At 39.2% G+C, this 20,695-nt stretch overlaps 1 protein-coding gene across 2 annotated transcripts in view; it reads right to left on the bottom strand.

Annotated features, from left to right (window-relative positions):
* Positions 1–20,695, bottom strand: part of PPP3CA (protein phosphatase 3 catalytic subunit alpha) — a 315,325-nt gene that overhangs the window by 293,723 nt on the left and 907 nt on the right. The gene's annotated exons all lie outside the window — the stretch shown is intronic.

Here is a 20,695-nt window from a genome sequence, read left to right as displayed (position 1 = left end):
TCTCTCAAATGTTAAAACCACGGGGTTAAGAGTCTAGGCTTTCATACATAAGCCACCTCTTCTCTTCGAGGTATGTAATATTTAATAATAGTAATACCATCAGCAAAAACTTACATAGCACTTACTTTGCTCAGGCGCTCTTCTTAGTGCTTTACACATACAGCAAATTGTTTAACTGCTTCAACAACTCTACAGGTAGGTGTTATTACCGTTTTACAGATTGAAAAACAAACAAGCAAACAGCTGAGGCAGATAATTAACTTGCCCCTTGTTACTCAGCAAATAAGCGGCAGAACTGGGGTGCAATGAAGGTAATTTGGCTACAGAACCCATGCTCTAAACATACTCTACCGTATGCAACTTGGGAAAGAGCACAAAAACACTCCACTTTACTGTGCAGTTCCCTTCTACTATTCTTTTCATTCGCCGGCATTTACTAAGCATTCAGTAACTGCAGTTGAACGAACAAAAATATATGCCAGGATTGTAGTCACTGACTTAAAGAAAAGCAAATACCCACGTACATACAGGAAAAAATTTTCAGATTTTGAATCCTATCCAGTGTAATCTCATAAATTTATTTAATGGCTCTTGGTCCAGTTTCTATCCATTTGGTATTCCATATCTCCCTGCTTCCCTCTGTGTAATTCTTCACCGGAAGGAAAGAATGGAACAAAAAAATAGGCAATAAATGTTGCCAGCATTTTCATCTCCTAGTGCCAAGGAAGGGTAAGTATAGTGAAGAAGTTCAGTCCTACATAAACAGGAATTATTTTCTACAGTTATCAATGCATTACCATCCCCAAAATATTAAGTGTAAATCCAGAATTCCTTTCATCTTCAACTCTCACATATATTGATAGCATCATTTTCAATATATAATTTGCAAGATGAAACGTTTCGTTCACAGTTAAGTAGCTCAAACAGGTAGGAAAGATGCTCTAGTCCTACTAAACCAGTGCCTTTTAAAGCCCGGCCAACCTTTAGAATCACATGGGGCCTCACCTAGGGAGTCTAATTTAATTGGTAACTGGTTGGGCTGGGCATTGGTGGCTTTCAAAGCTTTTCAGGTGATTAGAATTACAGCCAAGTTTAAGCACTATCCAGGACTTCCCAAACTTTAAAATGCAGATAGATCACCTGAGGATCCTGTTTAAAATGCAGTCCCAGTCAAATGGTCTGGAGCAGCAGTTCTCAACCTGTGGGTCGCGACCCCTTTGGGGGTCGAATGACCCTTTCACAGGGGTCGCCTAAGACCATCGGAAAACAAGAAGATATTTACATTACGATTCATAACAGTAGCAAAATTACAGTTATAGAGTAGCAACGAAAATAATTTTATGGTTGGGGGTCACCACAACATGAGGAACTGTATTAAGGGGTCGCGGCATTAGGAGGGTTGAGAACCGCTGGTCTGGAGGGTAGTCTGAGGTTCTGTACTTCTACTACCTCCCAGGCAGTGCCTAGGGACCTAGGCACTGTGGACCACACTGTGGAGCAGCAACCTTCTTCCCCCTTTCAGTCTTGCTCAACTGTGTATTGTGAAACTGCACTTTTCTTTTGTGCAAGGGTTCCAACTGTGAGGTTTTGTGAATGATTTGATTTATTTCCTGAATGACGGAGTTGTCTCCAATAATGTATACTTTTAAATGATTATGTAATTGTGTGGTAATTATGTTACAGATAATAAAAGTGCCTTCTGTATATCCCTCCATCAATATACTATGATAATTAGTATTAAAGGTGAGAAAAGAGTGGAAAAGGTATTACGATTTAAGGCAATGTAGACTCTTTCACTTTTATGTCGAGATACTTTTTTTTTTTTTTAAGATTTTATTGGGGAATTGGGGGAAGGGGAACAGACAAGTTGCTGTCTTTTTGTTTTTCAGTCTAGTTGTGGAGGACATTGCTTCACTGGCCCAAGTTGGCATTATCATTGCGCTCTTCCCCGGCGAGGCAGATCAGTCACCGGCTTCTGGACGGTCGCTCACGGTGGCTGCTGGCCGCTCACGCTGGCTGCTGGCTACACACGGTAGCCCATGGCAACCCACTGCCACAGGGGCTGCAGCCTACGCTGTCGCCAGCAATTCACAGCAGCCCAGCTCCAGGTTGAGCTGTTGTTCAGCCTCTCAGCTGTAGAGGGCAGTGTCACTGGCCCTCATATGTGGGATCTGAACCGGGCCCCTCTGGCATCCTAAGCCAGCTCTTAACCAACGCACCACTCAGCCAGCCCAAGATACTTATTTTTTAAAAGCAACTTAAACCCACAAGAAAGGATTCTAGAACACAGGGTTATTATCAACTAGATAAGCTAATATGCGTGAAGCATGAGGGACCATTCCTAGCCCAGAATCGGCAGTCAGAAAATATTAGCTCTTTCATTGCCATTTTTTTAATAACCGAGGCGCAAATGATGACCACCCAATTTAGAAAACTGAATGCAGAAACAAACTTGTTTTCTAGAAAAGCGTGGTTTCTATTTGTTCACCATCTTCGTGTTACGTCATTCTCTTCTATACTGAGGCGATTTGGTACAGAGATTAAAACACTGGTCCCAAAGTCAAAATCTGCACTGTGGAAAACAAGATGTCTGGGGTCTGCTTTAAAATAACACAGAAAACAAAAACAGGAACAGATAAAGCAAACAGAGTGAAATCTGGGTATCTCGATGACTAACCTGTGGGACAGGTACACGGTGGTTAATTGTTCTCTCAACTTCTATGTATGTTCGCAATCTTTCAAAATAATTTTTAAATGTTCTATTCTGGAATGTCAGCTTCACTACTGATTAGCTCTGTGATCATGAACAAATTACTTAACGTCTCTGATCCACAAACTACTCTTCAGTAGAACAGATTTCCATATTAACCACCTTATAAGGATTAACACAGATTTTTTTTTAAATACAGCTTTTTAAAAAGTAATGGACACTAAGTCGTTACCTCATAAAGATAAATTTAATTTTAATCTAAATGGTTCCAATTTAAAGAGAAATATAAAAAAAACAGTAAAATGTTTCTAAAATAGGAACAGGCGGGTCTGTGAAGACTAAAGCAAGGGTGTGCCATGGTCCTGCCATTTCCCTCCTTTCTATCACCTCTTCCTTAACTTTCTAGACCACAGTCCAGAGGAAATAGCAACAGTAGCATATAGTGAATCCCCCACAATGCCATGTCCTGAGCCAAATGCATAAAAAGGCTTAACACAAGCATGACACAAATCAGCAAAGGGTGACCCATAGACAAACACCACTACTAGCTGCTACACTATAGTCCTGAATACAAGTAACAGCTTTTTTTCCCACTCTCTCCCTTCATTTATGAAAACCTTTAAATAGTAGCTGGGGATAGCAGTTCAGGAGAAAAGTAATGTTTTGAATACATGCCAAATAATCAAAAGCAAAATATCATTTCTGGTGCTATCTCTTCAAAGGACAGAAGTTCAAATAAGAACAGATGGCACCTTTATTCTCTGTAACATAATTACAACCTAGTTACACAATCATTTAAAAACATACATTATTGGAGACAATTCCATCATTCCGGAAATAAATCAAGTCATTCACAAAACCTCACAGCTGGAAACTTTGCACAGAAAGTACATGCACAATTTCACAATACACAGTTCAGCGTAAGAGTGAAAGGGGAAAGTTATTAAGAATAGTGGATGTACAGGAAACCACTTAATGCACATTTCATTTTAAAAGATCTTGCAGAAGTGATGGTATACAGAATCTCACTGATGTCCACTCCAAATGAATTCTAATCAAACATTGTGACTGAACAGGACTCCAAGGGAATGCTTCTCCACAAGAACAAATTCTAAGGCCTAGAATGCGCTACAAGTGTACTAGCCTCCCTCATTAATTCAAGACAGAGCAAAAGTTCAGAAGCTGTATTTATTAGGGGGATTCTCAAAAGAAGCACGCTCTATGTTAATCTTCTACTTTACAATTTCACTCTAAGGTCACAAGTTAAAGCCACTTTTCAAAAAAACAGTATCCAAGCATGTTTCTTATATATTTCTCACATTGTTCATATGTGGAATGAATGGAATGCTTAGTCATTATTTTACTGAAATATTACCATTTAAACACAGGCTTACCTGATATTGTTTTCCTATACTAATAACATTCAAAATATCTGTACGAGTATGTGCAATAATAAACACAAGGCATAATCATATCTCAGTTCCAATATCCTTAAAAGGTAAAGCTTATTTCAGACAAGGTCTGGCTCAAGGATTAAAATAAATACACACAGCAGGAAAGTTGTAACATATATTGTTTTTCCAGGCCACGAAATACCTTACATTTCAATATATATGTTAACAAAATAAGAACTAAAACACCCTAGTCGTACTCCTATTTAAGAATTAAAATTATTCATTTTTTTTCTTCTATGTGTTAATGAACACCTTTAAACAATCACCCCAAAAAAGTTATAGTTGAGGTCCAAGGTTCACAAAAATGCTACAGGCGGGAAAGGAGAGAAGAAAATGTGAACCCAAGCTGATTCCAGCAGGGAAGACATTTTCCCGCATCTAGAGATTGCAGCCATGAAGCGAGCGAAAGCCAGAGGCCCCAGGATGAAGCTGGAGCTCCTTGATTTGCAGGCTCAGGGAATCAAGGCAGGCTGCTCACCTTCCTGTCCACCTGAGCCTTTCTTTGACTTTCAACTACTCTGCAGCCACAAGACTTCTCAGTCAAACCAAAATTAGGTGGATCAGAAATGGGTTTATCAATCATGTGAGTAAATAAATTTCTCTAATCACCTGCCTCAGAGAAGTATTAAAATTCTGAATCTGAATCATCACTCTTCTCTTTTAAACAATCACAACATCAGTTTGAAACTGCAGCTAGGCTAGTCCTAAACATCCAGCATAGTACAGAATAGTTATAAGTGGTAAATGAAAAATTCTATCTCAAAACAATTCACATTTGCATCTAAAATGTTACAATGAAACCACATAACTCCCTCCTCAAAATGTTTCATGTGACGTCTCCTTGAAGTGGCTTTCACTTTAGCTATATGTGGCTTCCTTTATTTGCTTTAGTGACAAAAATATGAAAATGAATATAAAGAAGCAAAGCCTCTAAAATAAAGGCCAACAGTATATACAATAGCTAGCACGAGATTTTTTTTTTTCAGTTTTAACTTAGAGGAAAACTCAAGGCCCCATAAAAATATCTTCTTTATGTAAGTCATCATTACCACTTTTCATGTTTTAGGTTAGTTTGTCTTGTAACACAGTGATAACATCAGTAATGCCAACCAAGTAAAGCCTACCTTATAGTCTAGCCCAGCGGTCAGCACACTGCGGCTCGTGAGCCACATGCAGCTCTTTGGGTACATACATGTGGCTCTGAAGTAAAATTGGAAATGAAAATAAAACTATCACAATTTCATTTATAAAATTTTTAAAGGATATTATTCACATAATGGTGATTTCATTTGTTTCATGGCTCTCAAATAATTTTTAAATTGTTGTGAGGGGCAGGATTGGCTCTTCCATCTCAAAAGTTTGCCGACCCCTGGTCTAGCCCAATTGTTTGCAAGCCTCAGCTACATATTTCTAAAAAGAAAGCAGAAATGCTTGCCCACAAACATGCTCAATTTTTCTCTCACAGTAAAGACCAGTGATGTTCTCACTAAAATAATGTCCACAATCAACAATATTTTATATAAAAACAAGTCCCTAGTAAAGTCTATGTTCTGTCAGTGCATTCATACATCCTAACAAACTTGGCCTTGTGTGTGTGTGCACTTCAACTTAATGTTAATGGTGGTAAAAGTCCAGGGTCTGGAGTCAAGGCTGTTGGGAGTCCACAAACCTGACCCATCATGTACTCACTATGTGACCTTCTAAAGGGATTGACTCTCCCCTAGCCTCAGTTACCGGAAGGATAAAATTACAATCGGTAATGCATGTGCAGGGCATACAATGTCATTAACGTTTTTAGAACAGAACACTCAACAGTATAGAAAGGCATTTATTTATTTATTTACTTACTTACTTTCTTTGAGCAAGATCCGGGAGAGAAGCAAAGTAGCCCACAAGTTAACAAAACATTCCCTTCAAATATAATTGTGTGAAATAATACACTCCAAAACATATGCCAGTAATAAAACACACCAACTCTCTAATCATGATCCCTGGAAAACTCATTTTTTCCACTCCTTGAAATGACAAAAGATGAAAACAAATCGCAGGGTAGGCAAAAACACTGGACACTTTGTTAAAATTTATCATCCCAAAGTAGCTATAGAAAAATGTATCAATTATGTAAAGAAAAGATCAAGGATAACAATTACTCAGGCACCTCCTTTTTTTTCTAGAAAAGCCAAATTTCTTATTGGGGGGTGGGGGTCCCATGTTGCATATGCAAAATCTAAAATAAAGATTTGTGAACTCTCTCACCCAGATTGACTAGCTCCCAAAAGTCATTTGGTTGCCAGGCTTAGGCCTGGGCAAATCTACCAAGAATATAAGTTGGGGCAAATAACTAAAAAGAAGACAGAAAAATATCCGGATGTTTAAAAGATCTAAAAAGACTAGAACCAGAGGACAAAGTGAGCATAATTACATAAAATTAAGGTGTTACTTTAAAGTTTGTGCTTAGAAGGGCGGGTGTCTGATGAGGTCAGGTATTCCGTATGTCAACGGCACTAGAAAAAGTAATTCAACTTGGGCTACATTAATAAAACAGTATGATACTGGAGGGGGGAATAAAAGGAGGTACTAATACCACTATGCTTTTGTGATGAATAGGTATACCTTTTCCAATCAATTTGTTTGCAGGGGTGGGGTAGGGGGTGGGGGTGTGTTGAACGATAAAGTACCAGACATCATGCTAAGAAACAAGGAGATGAAGTGAGGCCTTGCCCTGGATGACATCACACTTAAAAAAAAAATTTTGTTGCAAATATTTGTGATACACTGTGTGTAACAAGTACAAGAAGTGCAGCAGACAGCTGTGCCTGAGGGGATCGGAGAAATGTTACACAGAAGAGGAACACAATGTAAACAAGAGTGTTCCATGCAGCAGTAAATACAAAGCCATGCAACTTTGGGATTTTTAAGTAGTCTCGTACAATCAACTTTATATAGACCAAACACAATTAAGCATTCAAAATGCACATATGAATAAAAAATGTTCCCCCTGGGCTTCAGATCTTACATTGTAATAAACTAGAGAGACTTCAAATAAATTCGTACAACGTGACATATATTTTCAAAATTCATGCAGTTACGGGTTAACTTCCATAATATATAAAGAGTCCCCAGAAATCAATAAGAAAAAGATCAACCACCAAATACAGGATTAGCATAATCATATGTTCATTTGAAAATGATCACTCTAGTGGTGATAAGGGAAAAATAATGTAAGATAGGGGACAAGTTTGAAAGCAAAGAGACGAATGTCGGGAGGCTACTGGAGCACTAGGAAACACCTAAGAAACCTGAACTGAAGGACAGGTTTCATTAACTGCATGGGTGGTGGTAACATCATCCAGGGCAGGAAACACAGGAGAACGAACACCCCAATTTATCCTCACCATACCCATCCACAGCAACTGCTGTATACAGGTGTGAGAGAAAGCTCTAGAAAAAAGACTCGGTTGCAAATAGAGATGTGTTAGTCATCAGCCCATATGCAGCAGTCAATCCTCTGAGTATGAGATGAAAATGCCTGGAAGAACTTGTAAAGGATAAAGGAACATCAACACTTAGGATTCAGTCAAGAGGAGCTGGCAAACAAATCAGAGAAAGAGGAAATTCATGAAAACAAATGACAACAATGTTTCAAGGAGAAAGAGGTGGCCCATCATGTCAAAAATCACCGAAACCAGCAATTAATTGGACAGTCATTGGTAACTTCTGCCAAGCTGTCAGAGGAATGGTAGAGGCCCCCAAACTACAATGGATTTGACAGTAAGTAGGAGATGAGGAAGTATGTACTTGAATGCAGGTTACTTCTAGAAGCAGAAAGCTGAGCTTTCAAAGGAGCTGTCCAACAATAAAATAATATAGTACCTAACAGGTTGAGGGCTCTTTTTGAGCCCTCTTGTGCTGAACAATCCCTCCCATGGCTGCAACAATCTTGCAATGACAATACTAATGATCATTTCCACTTTTCAGTAAGAAAATTGGGTTCAGGGTGGTCACATAACTTCCCCATGAACTGAGCTGGCACATGAGAAAGCAGGGTTTAAATGCAGGATTTGTCACAGAAACAGACTCATAGATAAAGAGAACAAACTGATGTTGCCAAATGGGAGGGGGTTGGGGGGAAGGGTGAAAAAGGTGAAGGGATTAAGAAGTACAAACTGGTAGTTACAAAACTGTCACAGGGATGTAAAGTACAGCATAGGAAATATAGTCAATAATATTGTAACCACTATGTATGGTGTCAGGTGGGTACTAGGCTTATCAGGGAGACCACTTCATATATTATGTAAATGTCTAACCACTCTGTTGTACACGTGAAACTAATATAAAATAATGCTGAATGTCAACTGTAATTGAAAAATATTTTTTAAATTAATAAAAAAAAATAAATGCAGTTTTGTCAGGCCATAAACCAATGCTCTTTCCACACTTTGATGCTGTTTCTCCAAGATCACTGGAACTACTGGGGCGTGAGCGGGGGAGCTTGTTACCCATCTAACATTTTTTGGAAGACAGCTGAACTAGTTTACTTTTAAAGTCACTTCCACCTTCAAGAGCCCATGATTCTATTGTATATGTCTGGCTCACAGGTGAGCGAGCTATAATAGCCACAAAATTCCAGATATAAAAAGTCATCACTCCTTTTGCAGCACATTTTAGGCCATCCCCATTGTAAAATAAGCCTACATCCTAACAATGTGCATATATACACAACACACATAAAGATTAATATTGGTTCCATTTATTTTTGCAAAAAAAAAATTACAGTTTTGAAGACAGTTAATCACTCCCTTTTCTACACTCCACAGCATGTTGCATCTTGTGCTATTAAAATAATTACAACTTATATTGTGATTTGCTTTCATCCTCCACGCTGGACAGTAATCTTCAGAGACTGCCCACTTTAAGCCTTGAGAACGCAGCACAGAGCCAGACAAGCAATGGGTTCTAAAAGTGATACATGCATGAACAGAATGAAAGAATGGATGACAGAAAAACGAAGGAAATGATATTTTTTCAACAGCCATTTAACACTCAATAATGGGTTATTTATTTAACCTATTGACCAACTGGGATATTATATCATAATTGAGGGGAGTATAGAAAACTGAATGACACAAGAGGCATGGGGTATGAATTTAAAAAGTGACATGAAAGTTCACTCTCAAAAAGGCTCCTAAATATAGGATTTTTCCTGGATTCAATACCACCCAAAGGCAAAATGAAAATTTTCGTCAATTCACTAAATTGTTTTTTTTTTAAATCAGTTACTTTTAAAGCTTCTATCAAAGGTGGCCAAATCTTATCCTAAATAAGTAGTCACAGAAGTTCCGGCATGGCCCCTGGGAGGTGCTTGAGGGCAGTTTCATAGGGTACTTCGAAATCACCACAGCGGTGCCTACCTGTATATTTCAAGATTTATTCCATCTCCAGATCTGGCTAGCAAAGCTGTAGTCTCTCATCTCAGGCCTCGACCTTTTATTCCTCAAGATGAACATGACATGACATTCGCTTGCACAAAACACTAGCATGAGGGAATCCAGATTCTAACAAGCTATCCTCAAAAATGTGCATGGAACTAAGTAAGGCACACGCTGCCACAGGTTCCAAGAGTGTGTACTTTCCACTGCGATTCAAGGTAAGAGCAAGAAGACTGCAAGTTATGCCAAATGCCCACCAGGACGGCTGCGGCTCCATTCCCTTCTCTCCTGTATGACAAAACACAACAGAATGCAGGTGAAAATAAAACTTTAGGGTTGGACTTGAAGGCACCTTCTTTTGCACAGAGATATTTTAAAATAAGTTATTTGCAAACATCTGTGTGTTATCAGTAGCTGTTAATGCCTCCCAGCTAAGTGTAACACAGAAATGTGTTGTGACACCACCGTTGGAAGCCACTGACCTCTTTCAGGCCTCAGTGAAATTTACACTAGCTATCAAATTACAGCTGAACACACAGGGTTAGCCAAATTCAATGGCCTTAGGAGTTGTTTATCAACAACCTTCAAAGACTGGGTGCCAGACATAAGAGCAGGCCCAAGAGGCAGGTTTGGCTGGTCAAGCGGGGTGCTGAGCTGCCCTCCTGGTGTGATGCAAAAAGTAAACAACGGAATTGGCCCGTCCTCAAGTACCCCCGCCCCCACTATCACCACCACAGTGCCCTGCTATCACGCTGTCTTTATGACTTGCTTATATTACAAATAAAAGCAATACCTCTCGAAAGTCACTGTTCAAAGGCATCTGCTATCCAGGTTTTCTGGAAAGCTCCTACTCAGAGCAGATGAGGTACTGGACCTCTTTAAGCTGCAGAGGAACTGGAGAGGGTGCAACTGAAGGGAATTTCAAAAGGAAGAACATGAGGAGTAAGAGCATCATGATCCTGCCAAGACACACGGAGGGGGAGAGGCTAGACTGGGCCACCCATGAAGAGCTTCAGTTCCAGGAAATCTAAAGGTTAGCGTGAGGACACAGAAGGGCAAGGCAGGAGTACTGAAGCATCCACGCCCAAGGTGCTGAAGGTTCCACAGAAAGGGGTAAGCCAAGGTTAACCTCTGCTCACATCTCCATTTTCCCCAGGCCATGGACAGCCTGAGATGGTGTGAAAGAAAGGTTACTTGGATAGGGAAGGACCCCAAAACCATGCCACGCGGGGAAAAGCTAGAAGACTTAAAAACATGAAAGCTGTTTTTCATATCAACTAAGCTATCCTGTAGAAGACACATAAGGCTCACTTTGTTGAAGTACAGAGGGCAATGCTGGAAACAATTGTGTACTTCGGAGCATCAGATTGAAGTCAAACAAGGACACATTCTGACCAGCAGAAATGGCCAGGATGGAGTAGGAAGTCTTGGGAAGTAGGGAGCTCCTTCTCACTAAATGTGCTCACCAGGCAGTGGGATTACCATCCATCAGCCATGCTGGACAGGGGGCTGTGCGCTGGGGATCGCCTGACCTAGATTTCTGGTGCACCTTTCCAATTCTGAGTCTGATTCACTTGTTTTGCTTAGGCTCACGCATGAGCAAGTGAGAAGAGATAAAAGGTTCCCCACTTTGCTCTATTCCCTTTCCCCAGTACATAACCAGAGGGACTGGCTCCAGGCCAGATCAGGAGATAGATTTCCAATATTTCCTCCAGCTTCAAAATTTCATAATTTTAGCTACAGATCACATTTGCAACCCAAATATTGGGTCATCAGGAAAGTCATGACGAATTTTTCTATGTGTTTCAACGCAAAAATGCGTCATGACTTTCCCAACGACCCAATAAATAAGGACCATTTATCCTTTCCATTCAGAAGATCTCCACAATCCATGCCAGCGTTAACTGTCCTTGACTGGTTAAAGAAAAAAACAAAAAAAAACAACAACAATCCCCCAACCCCCTGATACTTCCAAATAGTGTTTTCTCTTATTCAGTTGTTAGTGGCGATGGACAACATGAATGTGATACACCAGGAGACTTTTTAATACTTGAAATCTATAGTTAAATCACCACTCAACCTTTTCTTTTAAGACTGAATAATCTTTCCGTTCCTGTTGCAATTTAAAGTCCTTTAATCACTTGGTATGGGGGGTAGGAAGGGGAGACCTGTTTTTAACATTCTCCAAATTTTCCACATGTGTTTCTGGAAGTGCACGTGGAATGAGACAGTGCTCAAGGAGAATTCTGACCAGAGGTAAGGGCAACAGAGAGATCCCCTCCTGGCTGCCGAATGCAAACTGGCAGAAATTGACAATGACAAGACTTTATGTAGGAAACTCCATGAAAGAAACGTATTTCTGTGCTAGGCTAGGGAGACAGATTAAATCCTGGCCCACAAGCCAGTTTGGCAGCCCTGGCCAGCCGGCTTTAATGGGGGCCATCTCATACGACCATGTCTTGCCTAGTACAGGTCCAGTGATCCTCTGGGAGAACCGGATGAGGGCAGGTGCCTCCCCACACTCCATCTCTGTTGATGTGGATCCCAGGGCTGGCTTTTCTCAAAATATTCCCCATGTAGACGTGTCATCAGGAGAACTGACTCACATGCAGCCGGTACTCATGGGACAGGCCTGAAGATTTTTGATTAGTATTCCACAGGCATCTCATAGCTGGGCCTGCAGTATGTTTTATATTCCTGTTCTGATTCCTAAATGTATTAACTTTTATTCATTTGCATTCTCTAAGTAAGCAACAGAAATTGTGAAGTCTAATCTAGGTCTTCCAGATGCTTGTCACAATAGCTCTCCCCCAACTTGGGATCATCACCAATCTTCCTAAAAGTGGGGGGAGGAGGGGAAAGCTATCACCCACCTTTGAAAAGATTGAGGTATACACCCTTTGACAAAGACCCACTGAAAATTAAGCACTCCCTGGGTAAGCCACTCCTGCCAGTTATGCCTCTGCGGACTGGCTATTGGGCAAAGAACACAATACCAATTAATGAAACAGAGCATTTCAAAACTCATGTGAAAAAACCCTTCTGTGTGATTAGCACAAATCAAGAAATTCATCAGATGTTTGTAAGCTGCCCATAATTTAAGATCCACAAAATTTCAAAGTAGGAAAGAACCCTACAATTTAGACATGTAAATCCCTCTTATCCTTTATCTGTTATTTCGTGCATTTCACAACCATGTTTCAAATGCCTATTCTACAACAGGCACTGTGCTGGGGGGCTACAGATAAAAAGACACATGAAACCAGGCCTCACTCTCCTGGGCTCTCTATTTCTTGGGGAGGACAGGCAGAGAGGTAAATAACATCACAGCAACATGCTCTAGTCAAGGTGTCCTCTGTAAGAATGAAGAGCCTGGGTCCCTTTACTCCATCCAATTGAAGGTATCAGGAGATGTGAGTCCCAGAGGAGGTGACATCTGAACTGAAGCTTGAATCATGAGAACTGTTATCATGCCAATAATCAGACCCGCACAGAGGACGTATGAGCGTACTTTAATTTATTAGCATTAAATATGCACAACAGACCAGCGATGTCAGGTCTAATTTAAAAAACTATAATTCCTTTGTAAAAAAAAAAAAAATAACAACAGAAACTTTAAGTCCTGACTCAGGTTCTGTCATTTTAAGAGAATTTATTGTGCTTTTAATTTGATAAAATGGAATAGCTTACAAGATGTTTAAAAACAAATATCAAGGGATGGCTTAAAGCCCACTTAAGAGAATATATGAAGTCAGCAGAATTGATGCCACTTTTTAAAATTTTCTCATAGCCCATACATCTTCCCCCTGGATAGCATCCAATGACATTCTGGGGACCCAAGGAGGGCAGGAGGTTATGTTAGAGAAGGCTGCATTTCTGGATTACAAAAGCATTACAGAAAAATGATAAATTGAGATGTAAACAAAGGACGAAGGTTTTATTTGTTGTTTGTTTTTTTTTAATGCAATTTGCCAGGTCATTTTTTTCTTCAAGTCCAAGTGAGGACAACAATTAAAATATATGTCACCCAATAAATCAAACACTGAGTGATTAACGTATCTTTTTTCACATGTCAGAAACTGATCAGCCAAAGGGGAAATACAACAAAAACTGAAAGAAAGCTTTCAAGTTCAAGCTAATATACTAAGTTGAAAAGGATTTTTAGCCTTTTAAACTCAGCTGGCACAAAGCCAGACCAAATGACCAAACAATAAAACTGCTTTCAACCTCATTGTGTCACCTTCTTAATGCCTCCTTCTCATACTCCAACTCCTGATATGGTTGGAGATGGAAACATTCCAATTAACTAGACAGACATCATATAGAGCCATTTACAAAGATTCAGAACTTAATATAATACATTCAAAATAAACATATAATTTTTCTCCATTTATTGCTTCAGGAGGCACATAAGAATTTTGCAATGTCCAAATCATTCAACAGGAATTTATTCAGTGCATAACAAGCAAAGCACTGAGCTACGTGCCACTGGGTCAACGACCATATTTCCCAAACTAAAACTTTGAATACACATATTAACAAATGATGTTAAATAACTTCCAAGTATATGTAGCTACCTGGGAGAAAAATTTAGACACCAACGTACTAGAATTTCCAAAATATTCTAATGCTATATAGAGACAACTAAACATTTTAAATCCGAAGTAGTAGCTCCTCCCAGAAAAGAAAAACGAGGGTAATAATACAGTCACTGTAGAAAGAGACTTTTTAAATAACAGAATCTGAGACCTGACGAAATTTTTTTAATTTAGCTCCATATGAATAAAAGTCTCTCTTTGAACATCAACCATCATTCTTCTGGTTTCATAACTGTAAAAAGTACCTGAAATTGACAAACACTGTAAAATGCTATGTCATAATCTGGAGGCAGCTGTTAACATAAATCTCTGATATCTACTTGTTTGTTTTGCTCTTTGCAGACATGGGCAGGATTTCCAGCTGCGAGAGACAGAAAGAGGTTCATAGAAAGTCAGATAGACCATTTTTTTAAGTAGTGATAATATATCTTGCTGTGGGGCAAAAGCATGGATTAGGGGGATTAAAAAAAAACATAAAAGTTCTATTCCTCTCTATGGTTTCAATTCAACAAGAATCCACCTAATTTCAAAAATGCAGCATTTTAATAACTAATTAATGTTTCCTCAGAGTTTGTATTTTTTTAACATCTATGACTTTTTTAACATCTAAGACCTGAGCGTGCATTTGTGAGATGGAGTTGAGATCCCAGCAACAGGTCTTAGATCCTCACATTGATAGTCCATCTGCTTTAATCCATAATTCAGAACATCTAATCATGATGAATATGTTTTATTTGACTTCTTATATGAAATATAACTAATGGCTTAACAATGAATATAGCCTGTATGAATACAGGAGATGAAAATATTATAGAATAAAATGGGTTAAAAATGCTTAAGATGTCAAGACTACTCAAGACATACGAGTAGTTTATAAACTGAAACTGTTTCAGTACCTACAGCATTCCCACCTGATGACTGTATTTTTAAAAAGGAGTGAAAACCCTAAATAGAAATGGCTGATATTTTTGCAAGAGCTTTCTCTAGAAATTAACAAAATCCTCAAACCAGAGCAACAGCATGGGTCATTTTATGTGTAATTCAAAGAGGCTTACAAACAATAATACCCTCCAAACAACAGTAAATACTCCTTAGCAAGAGAGTGTGCTATTTGTATTTCCATGTATATATTAATATTTACCTGAAAACAATGCTTAACAGTATTCCTTTAATAAACCTCATGCCAAAATTAAACCAGATTATAATATTTATCATCAGAATTTATACTTCTGCTGAATACAGGCATAAAACTTCTTTTAATAAAACTATTTCAAGTATATAGCTAGCAATTCAGTAAAGCAAACTTTTTTTTAAAATGTGGTATCTTAAATATACCAAAAGAAGTGACAGCTTCAGACAGATTTTCGAAAGAGATGAGCATCTTCCCTAAAGAAAAAAATTTGCTTACACTTACCTGTAGTTCCACCTGTGACCGACCAATTCTATCAATTCTGTCTCCATTTTTTCAACTATAAAATAAGTCTCATTATAAGCTGCTGTTGTAGACATGGTATTCATGGATTGCAATATTAATGGTTCTGACTCTTCTTGAATGACCCTGAAAATACATTCACACGCTGTCATTCTGTGTCAGCAGTGACTGAATTGCCACTGCCAGGCAAGCGGCCCAAGTGTAACCATTTAGGCTCTCAAATCCCACTTGCGCATCCTCTGGTTCTCACAAGTGATGACGAGTGCCATTATTGTCCTTTTTACATATAGGAAAAGTAACCTGTGACATTATAATATGTATCAGCAGAATTACAGAAAGTTGTAATTAAAAATCTCATTATACTCGTATATACTTTCCTGAATATCAAGAGAAAGCTACACCATAAAGTTGCTGAAAAAACTGACAAAATGATTTCTGAAGATTTATCAAAGTTCCATATCATGAATCACCATCATTCTTTATGGTTCTAGAAGTGTCCAAAATCTTCACAAAACTATCAAAATGGTAATTTAACTGGATTTGCTAAAAGGAGAGTATGTCTAGAAAAATGCTGTTTTCCAATGAGGTCACTCTAAATGGGTTCTTTATTTGGATTCATAATTAGTTTCAACTTTACACATGGCTGACACAAAAAAGATAAGGAAAAGCATAAAAGGACAATTATAAAGCACAGTGTATCAAAGTCATATTTCCTATCTCTAAAATTACAAATAAAAAAAGTTGATACAGACACAAGTAGATTTAAAAAGGTGTATTTTTAAACTAATATAAACAAATGTTAGAGTAACCTCTAGATTCTAAGGTATTACTTTTGTCACCTTTTAACTGGATGTCTTAAAATAGATTGTTCCATTTAAAGTAAAGGTTCTTCCCCCCAGTTTTCAAAAAACTATTATTTTTTAAATACTCCTAATTGATGGCATTTTGGAATCATTGGAATTTCCCTGATTCCCAGTCTCAATTGTTGTCTTAAACCCTAAGTTTACAGAATGTTTTGAAACAATGTACTTATATTTACTTTATAGTAATGAGTAGACCAATCTAATTTGTAATGAATAGCATTAGTTTGCATGCTGTTCAGTAAGTCCAGAAAAGAATTTGTTCTCAAATATATTACCCACGCCTAAATCGTGCTGTGTAGAGTATTAATTAGATTAGCAGACCCCTTTCTTCACATCCACGGAGATGTAATCTTCAGCCACCAAACACTGACATTTATTCATAGTACGTTTCAATTAATGACACTGAATTAATGAGGTTTTACTATACGCAAATGGGAAACCAGGAATATACATGGAATAACTCAACTGATGGTAACAAATGTCAGTAAAATAAATTCACAATAAGCTCTTCTTGACAACTGCAAAAAAATGGTATTACTTAATACTCCCTGTTTCTGTTTTCTTTTTAAGTAGTATTACCAGTCTCATTCAGCTAGACACACTGGTGGCTTGAATCCTTATTTACTTACATTTTTACTTAGCTCCCATCTTCTTGCTTGTATGATCTTAGATATCTTTTCAGAACTTCCCTGTGTGTACTTTGTCTACACAAACAGTACAGAAGCTGACAATACACAGAAAGACAGCTCACTTTGGGGGATTCCCCGCAGCCAAAAGCAACCTGACACAGACACAAATGTGCCCTAGAGCGTTTGAGAAATTCCCTAAAACTCTTCCCAGGAATTGACTCTTCAACAACCTGCCATGGTATCTGGAATTCCTACCATTAAAATCAAAATCAGTTCAGATGATGGTAAAAGGCCCATTACAAAATACGTGGAGATGAGAACAGAGGGAAAAGCAAGAGATGTCACAAAGCAACGCACTGGCCACATACAGTTTTATTCCCTCCCAGTACTTAACTGCCATGTACCAAAGGAATGTTAGGGCCAGACAAGGAGTTAAAGGCAGGAACAAGCAGGAAGAAATGAAGAGAAGCCAAAGTTTGGAACAAGGCCTGAGGAGCACCACTGCAGAGAAAAACCAGACCATCTTGTGTGTTGTGGGGGAGGGGGAAAGTAGTTATTCTTCTATTTATTGCCCTTGGTCTTTGGCCTTATATTATGCAATGTTTCTTTTTTAAAAATGTAACACAGTAAATGGATCAAATTATTCTGATTTCCAACAAATGGCAATACCAAGATGTTTTCTCTGAATTTTTATACTTTCTATTATTTTTATTCAAGGACAGTCAAAACAAAAAAGTACTAGTTTTGCTAAATGAAGTAACCTTTTCTAAGGTAATCTAAATGAATGCTTTTCATCTTCAATACTGCCATTCATTTCCTTTCATTCATAAGGCTTAGGAAACTGATCAGGGTCTCTAAACACACTATAGAAGACGCTGCAAAACTCAAAAATGACACAGTTAGCTGAAACGAACTCAACCTACCTTTCTAAAGTTGCTTCGTGGAAGTATAACACATATCAGAAAAGCTTTCACATCATCGTATTACTACAAACCACCACAGGCACAGCTTTATTTGTAAATAGCAGTTTGTTATACAACAAAAGCCAGATCACACTAATGAAGGTAAACAAATGGTATGCCATGGTAATAATGATCTAAACACCTCTCACTCCTCTATGTAAGCCAATACCTCTATCTGTACTTGGTAAAAGGAAAGTAAGCTTCCGGAGCACAGAAATTTCTGCAAGGATAATCCCTTTCGTACGTTAAAGAATAAGTCAATCTCAGAGCACCAAGATGAAGTTCTAGCAAAATTTAGAGTAAGTCATGGTTTCGTAAACTGTCTTATCTAATTTTTATAAATATGAAAAATTGTTTGGTAATGTTTCCCAGTCATCATACATGTACTTTCTACTCACTAAGCATGAGTATACATACTCAGAGCGAACTATTTCATAGTAGACTGATCATCAAAATAGATTATCATCTCAAATAACTAAATGTAAAAATCACATGCATGACGAAATGTTGAATCTAATACTAGATGATACTTTTTAAACCAACAATATAAAGTCTATAAGAAAGGATAAGAGAAATAGTGACAGTGTGTCCACCTTAAAAATCAGGATTCATCAAAACTTTTTTCTATAAATGAAAATTCACATTCAAAATTTCACATCACCTTATCAAAACAAATGCAAAATTAACTTTTCCTGTGTTCAGACTATTACCCACATCTGCATTTCAATTCTGCAATAATATGTAAACCAGAATTTTTAGAATTATGGATAGGTGTGTGTACTTATAATGTAAAGCCATTTATAATATATAATACAGCATTAGTAAAAAAAAAGGTAAGACAAAACAGCCATGGAATGGTTGAATGGACTGTTTCACATTAAATGGTAAAGACACTAAACCTGAATGTATGAACAGTCACTTTTACATTCTTCACTTGATGACAATTTTATATTTACATTAAGAATCCACACTTTGTGATTTAAAACAGGGAAACTGGTCTTGTGTGTGCACATTAGTGTTTAATTGCTGACACACTTACTGTTATTTGAATTGTAAGCTTTACATTAATTGTTTTGAAAGTAGGTGATCTTAACCTACAGATGAGAGTTACACCTAAACTTCACACATTATTAGGGAGAGGGTTTGTTATTCTGATATTTTAGCCCAAGGTCTTAATTTTTTAATATGTCAACAGAAGACTTTCATACAAATATAGCTCTTTGGAATGAATATGAATTGACTGTTTACAGGAGGGCCCATGCCTGCAGAAAGAATACCTGTGAATCTGTGGTCCTATTTCCAGTCACTTTTGCAGAGATAATGTTCTCCCTATTTTGATGGGTCTATGAATACTAATTGCACTGAATCAGGAATGATTCTAATACAATTCTAACATTCTCTCTTTCTTAAAAAGGAGACCACATTTCCCCCATCACCACACACACACACACAACTTTAAAAACTGAGCAAACCTGAATAGAGCAATGGACAATTCTGAAGCCACAGAACGACTTCTGTTATCAGGTCCTTAGGCTGCTGGGTTACTTCACCTAAGGCTCATGCAAAAGACTTTATTGCCTGGCACTCTACTTGCATGCTCTGGCCACATTAGATAATATCTCTATTCTACAGAAAACACACACACACACACACACACACACACACACACACACACACACACACACACACGCCAGCCAGCGTGGTTTCCAATTTCCGAGGCCCGCTCTCCGCCTAGTCCATGCCCAGCTCAGCTCTGCCCGGTGTCCTGACCCCAGGAAAGAGGGGTACTACTTAATCCTGGCGGATCTGCTCGGTTGACTCATCCTTCCAGGATTTGTAGGACGGTTTCTCTTCGAGTCCACCACGGAATACCAGGACGGCAGATTCCCCCGTGCCACAGAGAAAGAAACCACTGCCTGTCCCCTTCCTCTCCCCACGCATCCTGGCTTCTCTCTGCCAGAAATCCCAGAACCATCCCTGCCAGGAGTACATATGATCCCGGGCCGGGGAGAATCAAATAGCCCATTAATGGGGGGGGAGAAGGGGGACTAGCGAGCGTGGCGAGTTCACCACTGGGGAGGTGTGCTCCAGCGGGGAACCACTCAGGTACAATGACAGGTCGCCGGGAAAGGCTGGGGGTGGCAAGGGAGATTGGAGAACTGCTTTTCGCGTTTTTCTCAGGGCCTGCAGGGGAATCCCGGGGCGGCGGCGGCAGGACTCTCGGGTCGTTCCCCGACTCCCTCGCCCCCAGCGCGTCCCTCCGCCACCCACTCCGCCTGCGACCGCCCCCGCCCCACGCGGAAGGCAGTACAGGGCTCCCCCCACGCTCTCCCGCTCTCTCGCGAGTCCTGTGCAGGCCCTTCCAGGGGAAGGGGGAGGGGGCGCGAAGGGAATTGCTGCAATGGAGCAGCAAGAGAACCCTGCCCGAGCCAGGCAGTCGGTGGAAAGCCACGGCCACATAAAAATGCCATATTAATTTTTTAAAAGCCATAAATCACCCCTCCCTCTGCAAAAGAAAACCATAAACCCGATCCCATGCAAGCCTCCGAGCAGCCACCCACTTCCTATTTCTGTCACAGCAGCTACACCCTGCCAGCAACCACCCCCCGGGCGCCCCC

Source organism: Hipposideros armiger, unplaced genomic scaffold (genome assembly GCF_001890085.2).
Source record: "Hipposideros armiger isolate ML-2016 unplaced genomic scaffold, ASM189008v1 scaffold_328, whole genome shotgun sequence".
In the NCBI taxonomy this organism is placed as follows: domain Eukaryota; kingdom Metazoa; phylum Chordata; class Mammalia; order Chiroptera; family Hipposideridae; genus Hipposideros; species Hipposideros armiger.
The sequence above is the reverse complement of the archived record's forward strand: the minus strand, read 5'-3'. Positions and strand labels throughout refer to the sequence as shown.